Raw genomic sequence first — 13181 nt, 5'->3', positions numbered from 1 at the left:
GATCAAAGGGCAGGCAATCTTTTAGTGCTCTTTGGGCATAGTTCCAAATTGCCATCCAGAATGACTGGATCAGCTCACAACTCCACCAGCAATACATTAATGTCCCAATTTTGCCACATCCCCTCCAACATTCATTACTCTCCCCTGCTGTCATTTTAGCCAATCTGCTAGGTGTGAGGTGATACCTCAGAGTTGTTTTGATTTGTATTTCTGAAAATTGCCTATTCATGTCCCTTGCCCATTTATTGATTGGGGAATGGCTTGATTTTTTTGTACAATTGATTCAGCTCCTTGTATATTTGAATAATTAGACCTTTGTCAGAGTTTTTTGTTATAAAGATTTTTTCCTATACTATACAGCAGGGATCATAAAAACAATATGGTACTGTCTAAGAGACAGAAGGGAGGGTCAGTGGAAAAGACTTGGAGTAAGTGACATCAGCAAGACAGTCTATGATAAACCCAAAGAGCCCAACTTTGGGGACAAAAATCCACTATTTGACAAAAACTGCTGGGAAAATTAGAAAACAATATGGGAGAGATTCGGTTTAGATCAACATCTCACACCCTACAGAAAGATAAATTCAGAATGGGTGAATGATTTGAATATAAAGAAGGAAACTATAAGTAAATTAGGTGAACACAAAATAGTATACTTGTCAGATCTCTGGGAAAGGAAAGATTTTAAAGCCAAGCAAGAGTTAGAAAAAATCACAAAATTTAAAATAAATAATTTTGATTACATTAAATTAAAAAGGTTTTGTACAAACAAAATCAATGCAACCAAAATCAGAAGGGAAACAACAAACTGGGAAAAAATAATCAACAACTTTAGCAAAGTCACAGAATACAAAATAACATAAATTGTCAGCATTTTTATTTACTATCAATGCAGTCCAACAGTAAGAGATAGAAAAGGAAATTTCCATGCAAAATAACTCTAGACAACATAAAACACCTTGATGTATATCTATCAAAACAAACCAAGCAGTTATATAAACACAATTACAAAACATTCTTCACACAAATAAAGTGAGACCTAAACAAATGGAAAAACATTAATTGCTTGCGGATAGGCTGGGCCAAATAATAAAAATGATAGTAACAATCTGGTCTAAATTATTTTACCTATTCAGTGATGTACCAATCAAACTATCCAAAAATTACTTCAAAGAGCAAGAAAAAATGAAAACAAAATTAATCTGGAAGAACAAAAGGCCAAGAATATCAAGGAAATAAATGAAAAAAAAATATAAAGGAAGGAGTACCAGATTTCAAACAATTCTCAAAAGGCAGTAATCATCAAAACATTCTGGTACTAGATAAGAAGTATAATAGTGGATATCAAGAGATTAGGTAATCAACACACAGTAGTAGTCAATATCCAAAGCAACTTAGCATTTTATTAAGATCCAACATATAAAGGGAAAGAACTCAGTCTTGAACAAAAATTGCTGGGAAGACTAAAAAAATAGTGTGGCAAAAATTAGACATAGACCAACACCTAACACCATTTGCCAGAATAAAATCAAAATTGATCTAGAAATATAAGAAAACAAGGAAAGGTTTACCTGTCAGATTTACGGGTAAGGGAAGAAATCATGATGAAACAAAACATAGAGAACTTTGTGAAAAATTAAATGGACAATTTTTATACATTAAATTACAAAGCTTGTGTACAAACAAAACCAAATGCAACCAAGATTAAAAGGGAAACAAAAGATTTAGTGGGGGGGGGATAAATTTATGGCAGGTATCTCTGGTAAAGGTCTCTTCTCAAATATATAAAGAACTAAGTCAAATTTATAAGAATATAAACATTTCCCCTACTGAAAAATGATCAAAGGATATGAGCAGGCAGTTCTCAGAGGAAGAAATTAAAACTATAGGCACAAGAAAAAATGCTCCAAATCACCACTGATTAGAGAAATGAAAATTAAAACAACTCTGAGATACCACTTCGTACAGATCAGAATGACTAACATGACCAGAATGGAAAATATTGGAGAAGATGAGGGAAAACTGGCACCAATACACTATTGGTGGAACTGTGAACTGATACAACCATTCTGATGAGAAATATCGAAGTAGGCTCAAAAAGCCATAAAATTATGCATATCCCTTTACCCAGCAATACTACTATTGAGTCTATATTCCAAGAAATCAGAGATAAGGGGAAAGGATCTACTTGCACCTGTAGCAACTCTTTTTGCAGTGTCAAAGGATTAGAAACTGAAGTGTTATCTATCACTTGGGGAATGGATGAACAAGTTGACTATTGTGCCATAAGAAATGATGAATAGGATGGATTCAGAAAAAACCTAGAAAGATTTATATGAAGTGATGCAAAGGAAAGTGAGCAGAACCAGGAAAACAATGTATGCAGTGACAGAAATATTATACAATGATCAATTATGAAGGACTAAACTATTATCTACAAAGCAAGGTCCCAAGATATCCATGAGACCCATGATGAAAAATGCTTTCCATAGCCAAAGAAAGATGTCTTTTTTTTTTAAACCCTTACCTTCCATCTAGGAGTCAATACTGTGCATTGGCTCCAAGGCAGAAGAGTGGTAAAGGCTAGGCAATGGGGGTTAAGTGACTTGCCCAAGGTCACACAGCTAGGAAGTGGCTGAGGCCAGATTTGAACCTAGGACATCCTTTTTCTAGGCCTGGCTCTCAATCCACTGAGCTATCCAGCTGCCCCTAGATCTGCCTTCTTACAGTTCAAAGCATCCCATCTTCCACTTAATTTCCTTCATGAGTTTTTTATTGTGTATGTGATAAGTACAATGATCAATATGGAAATATGTATTGCATGAAAGCATAGGTATAACCTATATCAGACTACTTACCACCTAGGGAGGGGAGGAAAGAAGGGAGGGAAAAAATATGAGTCCTAAAATGTCAGAAAACAATTGTCAAAATTGTTTCTAAATACAACTGAATAAAAAATAAAAATAGATGTAACTGAATAAATAAATATCTTTAAAAGAGAGAACAGATTGGCACTACAATAGCATAGCATTATCTCAGCACCCTTTTAAGGGTGACAGTGAATTAAAAGTGTTTGTCACTGTTTTATCATTTTGAAAGCAAAAGAGGAATAGGTTTGGCCAGCAAGAGAGTGAGTGGTAAGGAACAGAAGGGGAACAATTAGAAAAGTAGTGGCTTTATGTGGTGCAGATTATTCCTGAAAGGATAAAAAAACATTAAGTCCTATAGTTCAGAGTTCTGTGAGTTGCCCCAAGGACACAGATCTTATTCACTCATGCTCCTTTTTGCTATTTTTCTGTGTATGTCAATTCTCCCAATCAACACCATGTAATGGTGGGAAAGCTGACCATGAAGTATTCATTATTACTTTATTTATTGAATAATTATATTCTTATATATTATTGTATGTCATGTATGTTATATATTATATATTATAATAAAATTATTGTTGCTTTTGTGTTATAATTAAGTAAATGTTTTGTTTAAGACTTAATAGAGTCATAGTGACTGATTTTATATAAATGGTGTTAAAATCATTATCTGGGACAAGATGAATGCCACTTTGAATGACAGGACCAGCAGTTGAGAACCTCAGAATGTTCCCAGGTGCCATGAGCCAAGGGCAAAAAGCAGTTGGCCCCAGCCCTATAAATACCCTCAAGTGACAAGATAAGCTGGCTCAAATTGGAGCAGGGACTTGGGAAGGTGAGAGGAGAAAGAAGGGTAGGCCTGAAACCTGTGACCTGTTATCCTTCTGAAAGAGCTAAAGAACAATCAACATCATCATTATTAGAACTAAGAGAGTTTACTGATTCATCAATCAACATCATCAAATAGCCTTCCCTAATTTCTGGCTTGGCTGTGGCCAAGTCAGGTCAGAGTTAGAGAGAAGGTGAAGAACCTTCAGTTTCTACCAAACCTAGCAATCTCCAGGCCTTGATCAACAACCTAGATTATTAGCCTAAGTAATTAGCAATAGGGTTATTAAATCCTCAGTCCTATTACCTTGTTTCCTAATCCCCTCAATAGATTTAAATACAGTGTCTAACATCAAGTACCTTTCCTGAGTGGTGATTATACCAAAGCCCTTGGGAAGGGGAGATCAATACACAGTCAGATTATAACATTATCCAATAGCTAATCAATAGCCCTTACCAACAAATATTCCAACCTCAGGTTGGGACACCTAGCGAGGTTAACCATCTACACAACCTCTCAGGGGTTCCCTTCCTGGGCAAACTGTTAGAAGGGGATAACTGACAAGCTTATCCAACCAAGCTTGTCAGGGAGGAGAGGCATAGATTATACCAACAACTGGGAGAGGAGAGTGATTTCTCCCTCACCAACTACAACCAGCTTAGGCCTGGGCATACAATCCCTCCTCCTCCATACTGTCTCTGAGATCCATCTATACTATCAAGTTCTCTGGGATCTCTATACCATTATAACAATGGGGAATACACTTATAGGGGCTGAGGACTCATAGCACTATGAATAGTGGAAAAATATCTCACCACATCAGGATTATTCTTAAAACCTTAAGAGATGTGAGTTGCAGCCACATGCTGGTAGCCCATCTTTGAGACTTGCCCCTCCTTCTCCCCAAAATATGCCAGTATGCAGGAAGGTTTGGTCGAGCAAAGAATGAGAGGAAGTAGCTATATTGTATGCCTGAAGCTATAACTATGAACTTTATGGAGGCTCAGCAGAATGAGCATTTAGTGAATTAACAGCTTAAGTGCAGCTTCTAGTCAACTATCTTTAGTAATCTACTTGGGATCTTTCAATATCTTTCCTAATACCATGAGTATACAACCCTCGACCATATCATTATATGAGTAACAAATAATGAAAGAACTCCAATAATTCCATTGATTAACAGATCTTTGGGGTCTCTTGAGGTCCTTCTCTAAAGAGTTGATTTTTGGAACAACTCCAAGAATGTTGGAAGTTGTAGAAGTAGATTGTGTGCATATCCTATATTCTACTCATGCAGTGAAAATGTTTTAAACCCTCAGGATGAGTTTCTTCCAACAAAAGGCTATCCAAAGTAGAACTTTTCATTAGTCACTCCCACCCTACCCCTAGATTAAGGTTCAGTGACAATTATGAGTTCCATGAAGCTGTGACCCTTTTTCTCTATTCCAATACTCTCCCTTTTCTTTCTGTAAACTTCTGCATAAGGTATATAAATGGTCAAGATGTTCAGGTACTGTTCGATGACTGCAGTACTCTACTAATTTTAAGAATAGACTGGATTTGGTCACAATACAGAAATTTTAAAAGATTGACAGGAATTGGACAAGAGACTGGGGCCAGAATATTTTCTTTCTTGCTGAAGCCCATGATTTTTCCAAGAAATTTTATGAATGCTATTGTATATCATATGTATGTATATATGCAGTCAATTGAGACAGCTAGATAGCAAAGTGGTTAAAGTGCTGGGCCTGGAGCCTGGAAAACTCATCTTCCTGGGTCTAAATCAGGCCTCAAACACCAGCTATGTGACCCTGGTCAAGTTGTTTAGCCTGTTTGCCTCAGTTTTCTCACCTGTCAAGTGATCTGGGGAAGAAATGACAAACCACCCTAGTATCTCTGCCAAGAAAATCCCAAACAGGATCATAGTCAAGTCACGACTGAAACAATAGAATAACAAAAATATAGCCAGTTCTCATCATTTGCTGTAGTTATGTTCTATAAAGTAACTGTGAATACTGAATTAGCTAATACTGAACCATGGCTCCTAAGGGAAATATCTGGTTAAGTTACTATGAGCCTTTGATCACAAAATTTACTTTAATCCTTTTCAGAGTGGCCTCAATACAGATCAGTGAATTTCTTCTTCCTTTTTCTGGATCGACTATATTATTGATTCATTAGCATTGAACTCATGGACAAAAGCACTAAAATTCATGCCTAAACAAAGCTTACATAACACATATTTTTTCCTTTAGACATGTCACTGCCTTCTTGTATTTAGGAACATTATACTGCACTTTGACACTATGCTTGGGGGACATTTTAAACAGTGAAATTAACAAAAAGTACAAATATGTGAAAAGCATGGCACTAACTAGACCACAAAAGGGACACTTATTGACAGCATAAGGACTGAAACAAAAAGGCAGTGTCACCTTGTGCAATCTCAGCTGAATCTGTGTATGTTGAATGACTTGAATTTCTTGATTTTTTTGTTCCTTTGTGTAAGTCTGAGAATTTGAGTATTGAATTGAGGTTTCATTAGGAAGAGACTTCACAAATATGGAATCTGCAAATAATGAGGACCTACTATATGTGTACACACATGCACACAAGCATGCTAGTTTACATAATAGTGAACTCATTGCATCCTCTATCAGGTGGATGGGGCTAGTCTCCTTGTTTGATTATCTGCATCTTTAAAACTGGCAAGACCAAGATGATTACTGTCTTTTTGCCATCTTTTCAGCTGCACTTCCCTCAGTTCTCCCTCTTTTACCCCAATTTTAAGAAATGGTTATGGAAGTGTTTGTTTCTGCTATTGTCTTATTTGCCCTCAGTTTTGAGGGCTTGGAGTTAAAGGTCTCCATGGAGACCTAGGAGCCAGATTAAAGGTGGGCAAGCCAATCTACAGGGAAACACTGAAAAGTCAGGGACTTGAGTCCAAGGGAGCTTTTGGACTTAGAACTGGGCTTGTACTCTATGAGAATCTAGCTAAATTATGAATTATGAATTTAATAATCTCTTTCCCCTTCCCAGACACTAAGGTGCAAAAGGGGGAAAAGATTGAAACTCCTACATGCTGGAGGAAGTAAGTTTGCATAATTAATCATTGATTTGTAATAACTTTTGGATGTAACTTTTTATAAAAACTCAATGATACAAATGCATGTGCATACAAATGTATATTATATGCATAGACCATCTAACTCCAAATTCAGAGTTCTTGCTCCTTTGTAGGGGCATATCCTAAATTTCTTCAGAAAGTGACTAGAAAACAATTGTTACCTGAGATTTGCTGTATATAGTAGATACTCCATATCTTTAGTCATCAATGACACCACTGAAGAAGGTCTTATGAGTCCAAGAGAAAGAGATAGCATTTCCTTAAGTTCTTGGTAGTCTTGCAGCATCAGAGGCATAATTGGTACCAGTCTTTAAGTGAATCTTCTTGATTTCTGAATTCAAACTTCCTTGTTTTTCCAGGAAGGGCTCCTAACAAACAGAAGACCTGGACCAAACTTTTTTGGTGAGGTCAAGTTTGGTCTGTGTGTGAGTCTCATTGGCTCACACCTAACTAAATCCCATTGGGCCAGTTGTCATAGTCTTCCACTACTGACTACACACCATGGCTTTATCTCCCTGTCGAGTGGATAAGTTCTGAGTAACTAAAGGGCTGTTTCTGCTGAAAAGACAGCTGCACTTGCATCGATAACAGATAGATATATAGACATATATATATGTTTATATATCTTGAATATTTGAGACAACCTAGTGTAGTTTATGTGCTTCATGGTCACTGCCTTTGGCTGCTGTTCTCTGCAGTAGTCAAAAATAGTCAAGACTTCTTCCTCTGCCTTGGAAATAGGTACTTATCATAAATATCTCTGTGCTTCCAAAGTGTATATAAATGTTGAATATCATAACTTAGAACTGCCCCATCTTCAAGGTATATAGAATGTCAAAACTAGGTCTCTTAAAACTCCTCTTTTTTCTGTATTGGGTCCCTTCTACTCCCATGGCATCTCTATGGCACATTATAGTCATGATTCTAAGACACTTGTTAGATGTGGACATTTCTGAGAGTAACCATAATCATAAAGGGGAATGGGAAGAGTCGAGCTTGATGACTTATCCTGTAGTGGTGACAGGTAGATTTGAGAAAATTTGACATTTTGGTGTGTTTTTTTTAATTCATAATTTTTTGTATTTGTATTGTACTGCCTGCCTGATGGTCTAGGAAGTATAAGAACATGCCTGCCTCCGCCTCATTCCATCCCTTTCTCCCTACCTTGTAGTCTCTTATCTCATGCCCCAATTTTCCACCATGCTCCTGCAGGACAATCCTCATATAGTCAAAGCCCCCACATCAAAGTTTATACTGGCAAACTCAGTTCTTATTTTGATTTGGAGTGAATTTTCTCTGGTTGGTTTATGATTCATTTATGTCTCCAAGTACACTGTCGATGTATTAGCCAATTGAATTAATTTCCCCAATGCTGGTCCAGATAGGCAGGGCAGATGGCAAGACCTTGGTGGATGGTTGGATGGTGTATGAAACACACACACACACACACACACACACACACACACACACACACACACACACACCTGGCTCATTCTCTGACCCATGAAAATCCTAGGAATGTTAGGATCTAGTTTATTTTTCTGTCCCAAGGACACGTTTCCATTTAATTTCAATAATAACAACTACTAAAAATGCAAAAGGTACTTGTGCTTAATCCTTTTAACTTTCAGGAAAACTCTTCTCCCCTTTACAGAGACCATGAGGTTTTCTGCTAAGTATTAATTTTCCATAACTCACAGTACCAGCAAAGGTGTGGTTTGCTCCTTGATGCGTAAGGTACCTGATGCATCAATCTGTCTAGTAGGGTTATAGATGAAAGGGATCTTAGAGGTCATCTAGCTCATGTTTCTTATTTTATGAATGAGGAAACTAACCCAAAGAGGTTTAAGTGACTTGTCCAAGGTCACACAAGTAGTACAAGACAGAACTATTACTTGAACTCAAAGGCTCCTGAATGAAGCCAATGATCTTTTCATTATGGTGATATGGTACACACACTGCTTGCAATGTCCACAGACTTAGCCCTCCCTGTTTTGGCTCTGCTGTCATTTCAGGATTTTTTTATGGACATTGGTTTCTTTATACACATGGTGTTCTTTAAGAACTTCATGGAAATGCAGAGCTTTATTCAGGTTCAATTACATACTTGTCAATTCTATTTTTCTACTCTCAACTTACATGTTCTCTTACATTCAGAAGTGGATTCATTCTTATCCATGCATCACTGGTATGTTATATGAACAAGTGGGGTCCACTGTATGCTTACTGCATTTCTTTGGCATTCTTATATCCACATGCATTTTGAAGAAGAATGATTATTTTAAATATAGTATGAAGACAATTGAAGCAATTATTACAGAAAAGATTTATGGAAAGATTTCAACAATTGTTACACTAAGACAAGAATCCTCTAATTGGGTAGGCAAAAAGGAAGTCTGAGGAATACGACCAGGTAAGAACCTCAGATTAAACATCTAGTTCAACTCCTACTCAAGACTTTTTTTTTTAACTTTTGGTTTTTTGTAATTTATTTATTTATTTGTTTGTTTGTTTTCTTTTTCTTTTTCAAACCCTTAACTTCTGTGTTTTGGCTCCTAGGTAGAAGAGTGGTAAGGGTGGGCAATCGGGGTCAAGTGACTTGCCCAGGGTCACACAGCTGGGAAGTGTCTGAGGCCAGATTTGAACCTAGGACCTCCTGTCTCTAGGCCTGACTCTCAATCCATTGAGCTACCCAGCTGCCCCCATTTATTTATTTTTAAGTATTTTTCCACGGTTACATGATTCATGTTATTTCCCTCCCCACTCCCAGAGACAACAAGCAATTCTACTGGGTTATACATGTATGATCACTCGATACCTATTTCCATATTATTCATTTTTGTAATAATCTTTTTAAAAACCAAAACTCCACATCCTATACCCATATAAACAAGTGATAAATCATATGTTTTTCTTCTGTTTCTACTCCCACAGTTATTTTTCCCAATGCGGATAGATATTTTTTAAAGTTTCTGACTCCTGAATGAAAAGAGCAAAGTGGAAAGCCGAAGGAGAGATAGCCAAAGACTTCAAATGAAAGCCAAAGTTAGAATCAAAAAGAAAGCCCATGGCCATTTGCCCAATGGAGCTTTGCCTGCTTGTCTGGCAAAAACTACACAACTAGCCTAGCAATGTACAATTAAGAAGCATTTGGTGGAGCCCGAGTTTCCAGAGGAGAAGCTTTCCATAGTTTACTACATGGCTGGTATAGCCTATCAGAGAGCAAACCCAGTAGGATCATTGAGATGGAATTTTTATAAGTTCTTGGTAGTCTTGCAGCATCAGAGGCATGTGTCCATACATACATATTCCCTGGCCACATATGTTCCCCATGAGTATGTTAGTCCTTGTGTGCCCTGGCCACATGTGTTTCATATGTGTTCATTCTTTTCACTAATGGTATGTGTATTTATAGGAGAATGTTTAATGATTTATAGGGGGAATGTCATACTATTATTTTTATTTGCCATTTCATTAAATGCCTTTGCTTTGAAATAATTGTAACTACTTACTATCAAAGGTTAATATATAAATCAGGGATCATAAGCTATAAGTGGATTTTGAATCCACAGAGTACCTTAAACCTGGGATATTCTTCTTTGGGGACCCACTTTATGAGTTGGGAGTCTTTCTAAATGCTGTTACTTTGTCTCTAATATTTTTATACTTTGCCATTCAGAAACACTTTTGTGATTCCCATAAATACTTATTGTTAATTGACATTGTGCTCAGCACTGGGGACTTAAAACATATTAAATAGCACATGACCTTAATGAACCTGCATTCCATTTGAGGGGCTGAGAGAATATAACATATACAAAGATGACTACAATGTCATTTGAGAATAATAATAACTGGGATGACTAAATTTTGCAAAGAGCTTTATATACTTTATCTCATTTAACCTTCCAACTACAATATAGTTTTACTTCTATTTTACAGATAAAGAAATTAAGTCTCACAGAAGTTAAGGTTTGGTCCAGGATGACATAGCTAGTAAATGTTGGAAGTAAAATTTGAACCCAGGATTCCAAATCAAGCATACTATCTACCATCCCACAATGCCTCTCAGAAAAAGAAGAGAGTATTAACAATCACCAATGGGACATCCAACTAGAGATGTTAGCAATGAGGGACCACAGTTTAATAGACTAGGGATAGATAACTATGAGAATCGCCTGCATAGTCATGTGTATAGAGGAGATAATTAAACCCATGTGAACAGAAAGTGAGGAAGAGAACATGGAATGAGAACGACCAGGATAAAGATATGAGGGATATCCGTGCTTGTCCTTATCTACTACTATGATGTTCATCTGTCTGCTCCTAGTTTTCCTTCTTCCCAGACTTTGCTTTGGAGCAAACAGAGCCTGAGTTAATCCATCCCAGAGATTAATTTCACTGCCCTGCTTTCCTGGCTTCCATACAAATGGGATTTAGGTACACTAGATGCCATTCTGGGAGAAGAGAGTATTGAAAGGAAAAGTAGGGAAAAGGGTACTGCAGGTCAATGCTATGTATATATCTGTCCATAATTTCATACTACCAGTATCACCAAAACAATAACTAGCAAGTATTAGAGAGGTACAAGACAAAATGATATGTGAAATCCAAGGAAGATTTTTAACCTACTTACAGATTAATGCTTTTAAAAGTCAATTTTAATAACAATGATTGTAAACTTTAGAGACAAGGAGCTCACAAGTCCCAAGAACCGTATGTGTGCTTGTGCCCACCTTAGGTGTATAAGGTAGAGTGAAAGTGTCTAAACTGTGAGAAAGCAGGGACAAGGATATATTCCCATCTAGATGCCCTGAATAGTTACAATGTATTGATTTTTAAATTGGCCAATTTAATACAATCTACCAACCTTGGTTGATAAAGAGAATAGTATGAGAATAGTCCCATGCTATGGGGGTATTATGAAGAGAGAAATTAGGAAAGATGAGTCCAAGGCCTGAGGTTAAGACAGGGAAGTTCCTGGAAAACTTTGTGCTTAGAAGTCTAGTGATTTCTTACAGGCACATAGGATTTAGAACTGGATAGGGCTTTCGAAATCTAATTGCCTTATTTTATAGTAAGTTATTTTACTAAATTTTAAAATTTATGAGGAAAATGAGAACTACAGAGGTTAAGTGATTTGCCCAATGTCAAAGAGGTAGTAATAGAAGCAGGATTCAAACTTAACCTCTTACTTCAAACCCCTTCCAGGATCAAATATGAAATCTTGTTTGGCTTTTAAAGTCTGTTATAACCTCGTCCTTTCCTACCATTCCACTCTTTTCATACTGTGATAAAGGAATTTACCCTTCCCCTTTTCAACTACATATACCTGGTATGAATTTGAACTCTGCCCAGAAGCTAGGACTATGTGAGTGAAATCATTGAGGAAACTGAGTCACAAGGGTAGAACTGCTGAAAAATGTCAGGAAAATGGAACAATAGTCAAGAATATTTCGAGACAGGGGGCTGAGGCATCTTTCCTGCGATGCCCCCTGAACTTCCCCCTGGGTGGCACAGGCAAAATAGAAAGCCATAGGTGGATCCCAAGATGTCATGTGTAAGAGCTAGTGGTGGAGAATAAGTTTGATAAACTGAGGCAAGAACAGATCTCACAAAAAAAAAATAGATCTCACTCTCTTTGCTTCTGTGTTTGGTGCTGACTAGACTTGCCTGTGAGAGTGTCTAGGGAGCCTTTAATGGTGGCCCTAGAATAACAAGCTTAATGGAGAAATAAGGAAAAGTACCTTTTATATCTCTCTTCTATTTTTTCCATCTTTTTTCCCTACTACTTTCGACTTAATAAAATTATTCGAGGTCAGTCTCATAATTTTCACTCTTACAATACCTTGCCCCCCACCCCACTCTACCCCATTCCATATACTATACAATCCAGTGATACTGGTCTGCTTCTTCTTCCTCGAGTATTTACCAACTCCATGCATTTTCACTGGCTGTCCCCCCACATCTGGAATTCTTTACTTCCTCATCTCTGCCTCCTTAGTTCCCTAGCTTTTGTCAAGTCTCAAAGTCCCACTTTCTACAAGAAGTCTTTCCCAGCTCCCTTTAAATTTTAGTGTCTTCCCTCTGATATTATCTCCAATTTATCTTGTTTATAGCATTTTTGCATAATTGTTTCCATATTGTCTCTCCCATTAGAGTGTGAGCTCCTAGAGAACTGGGATTGGTTTTTATATGTCTTTGGATTTCTAATACTTAGCATGTCTAGCACAGAGTAGGAGTTTAAAGAATGCTGGTCGACTTTTTCTCCTTGCTCAAAACAAAACTCATCTTCAATCACAGTCTGTAATACACTCTCCTTTACCTCAACTTCCCAGAGTCCTTGGGATTCTAG

This window comes from Gracilinanus agilis, chromosome 5, assembly GCF_016433145.1.
Source record: "Gracilinanus agilis isolate LMUSP501 chromosome 5, AgileGrace, whole genome shotgun sequence".
NCBI lineage: Eukaryota > Metazoa > Chordata > Mammalia > Didelphimorphia > Didelphidae > Gracilinanus > Gracilinanus agilis.
This window is presented reverse-complemented; position numbering follows the sequence as displayed.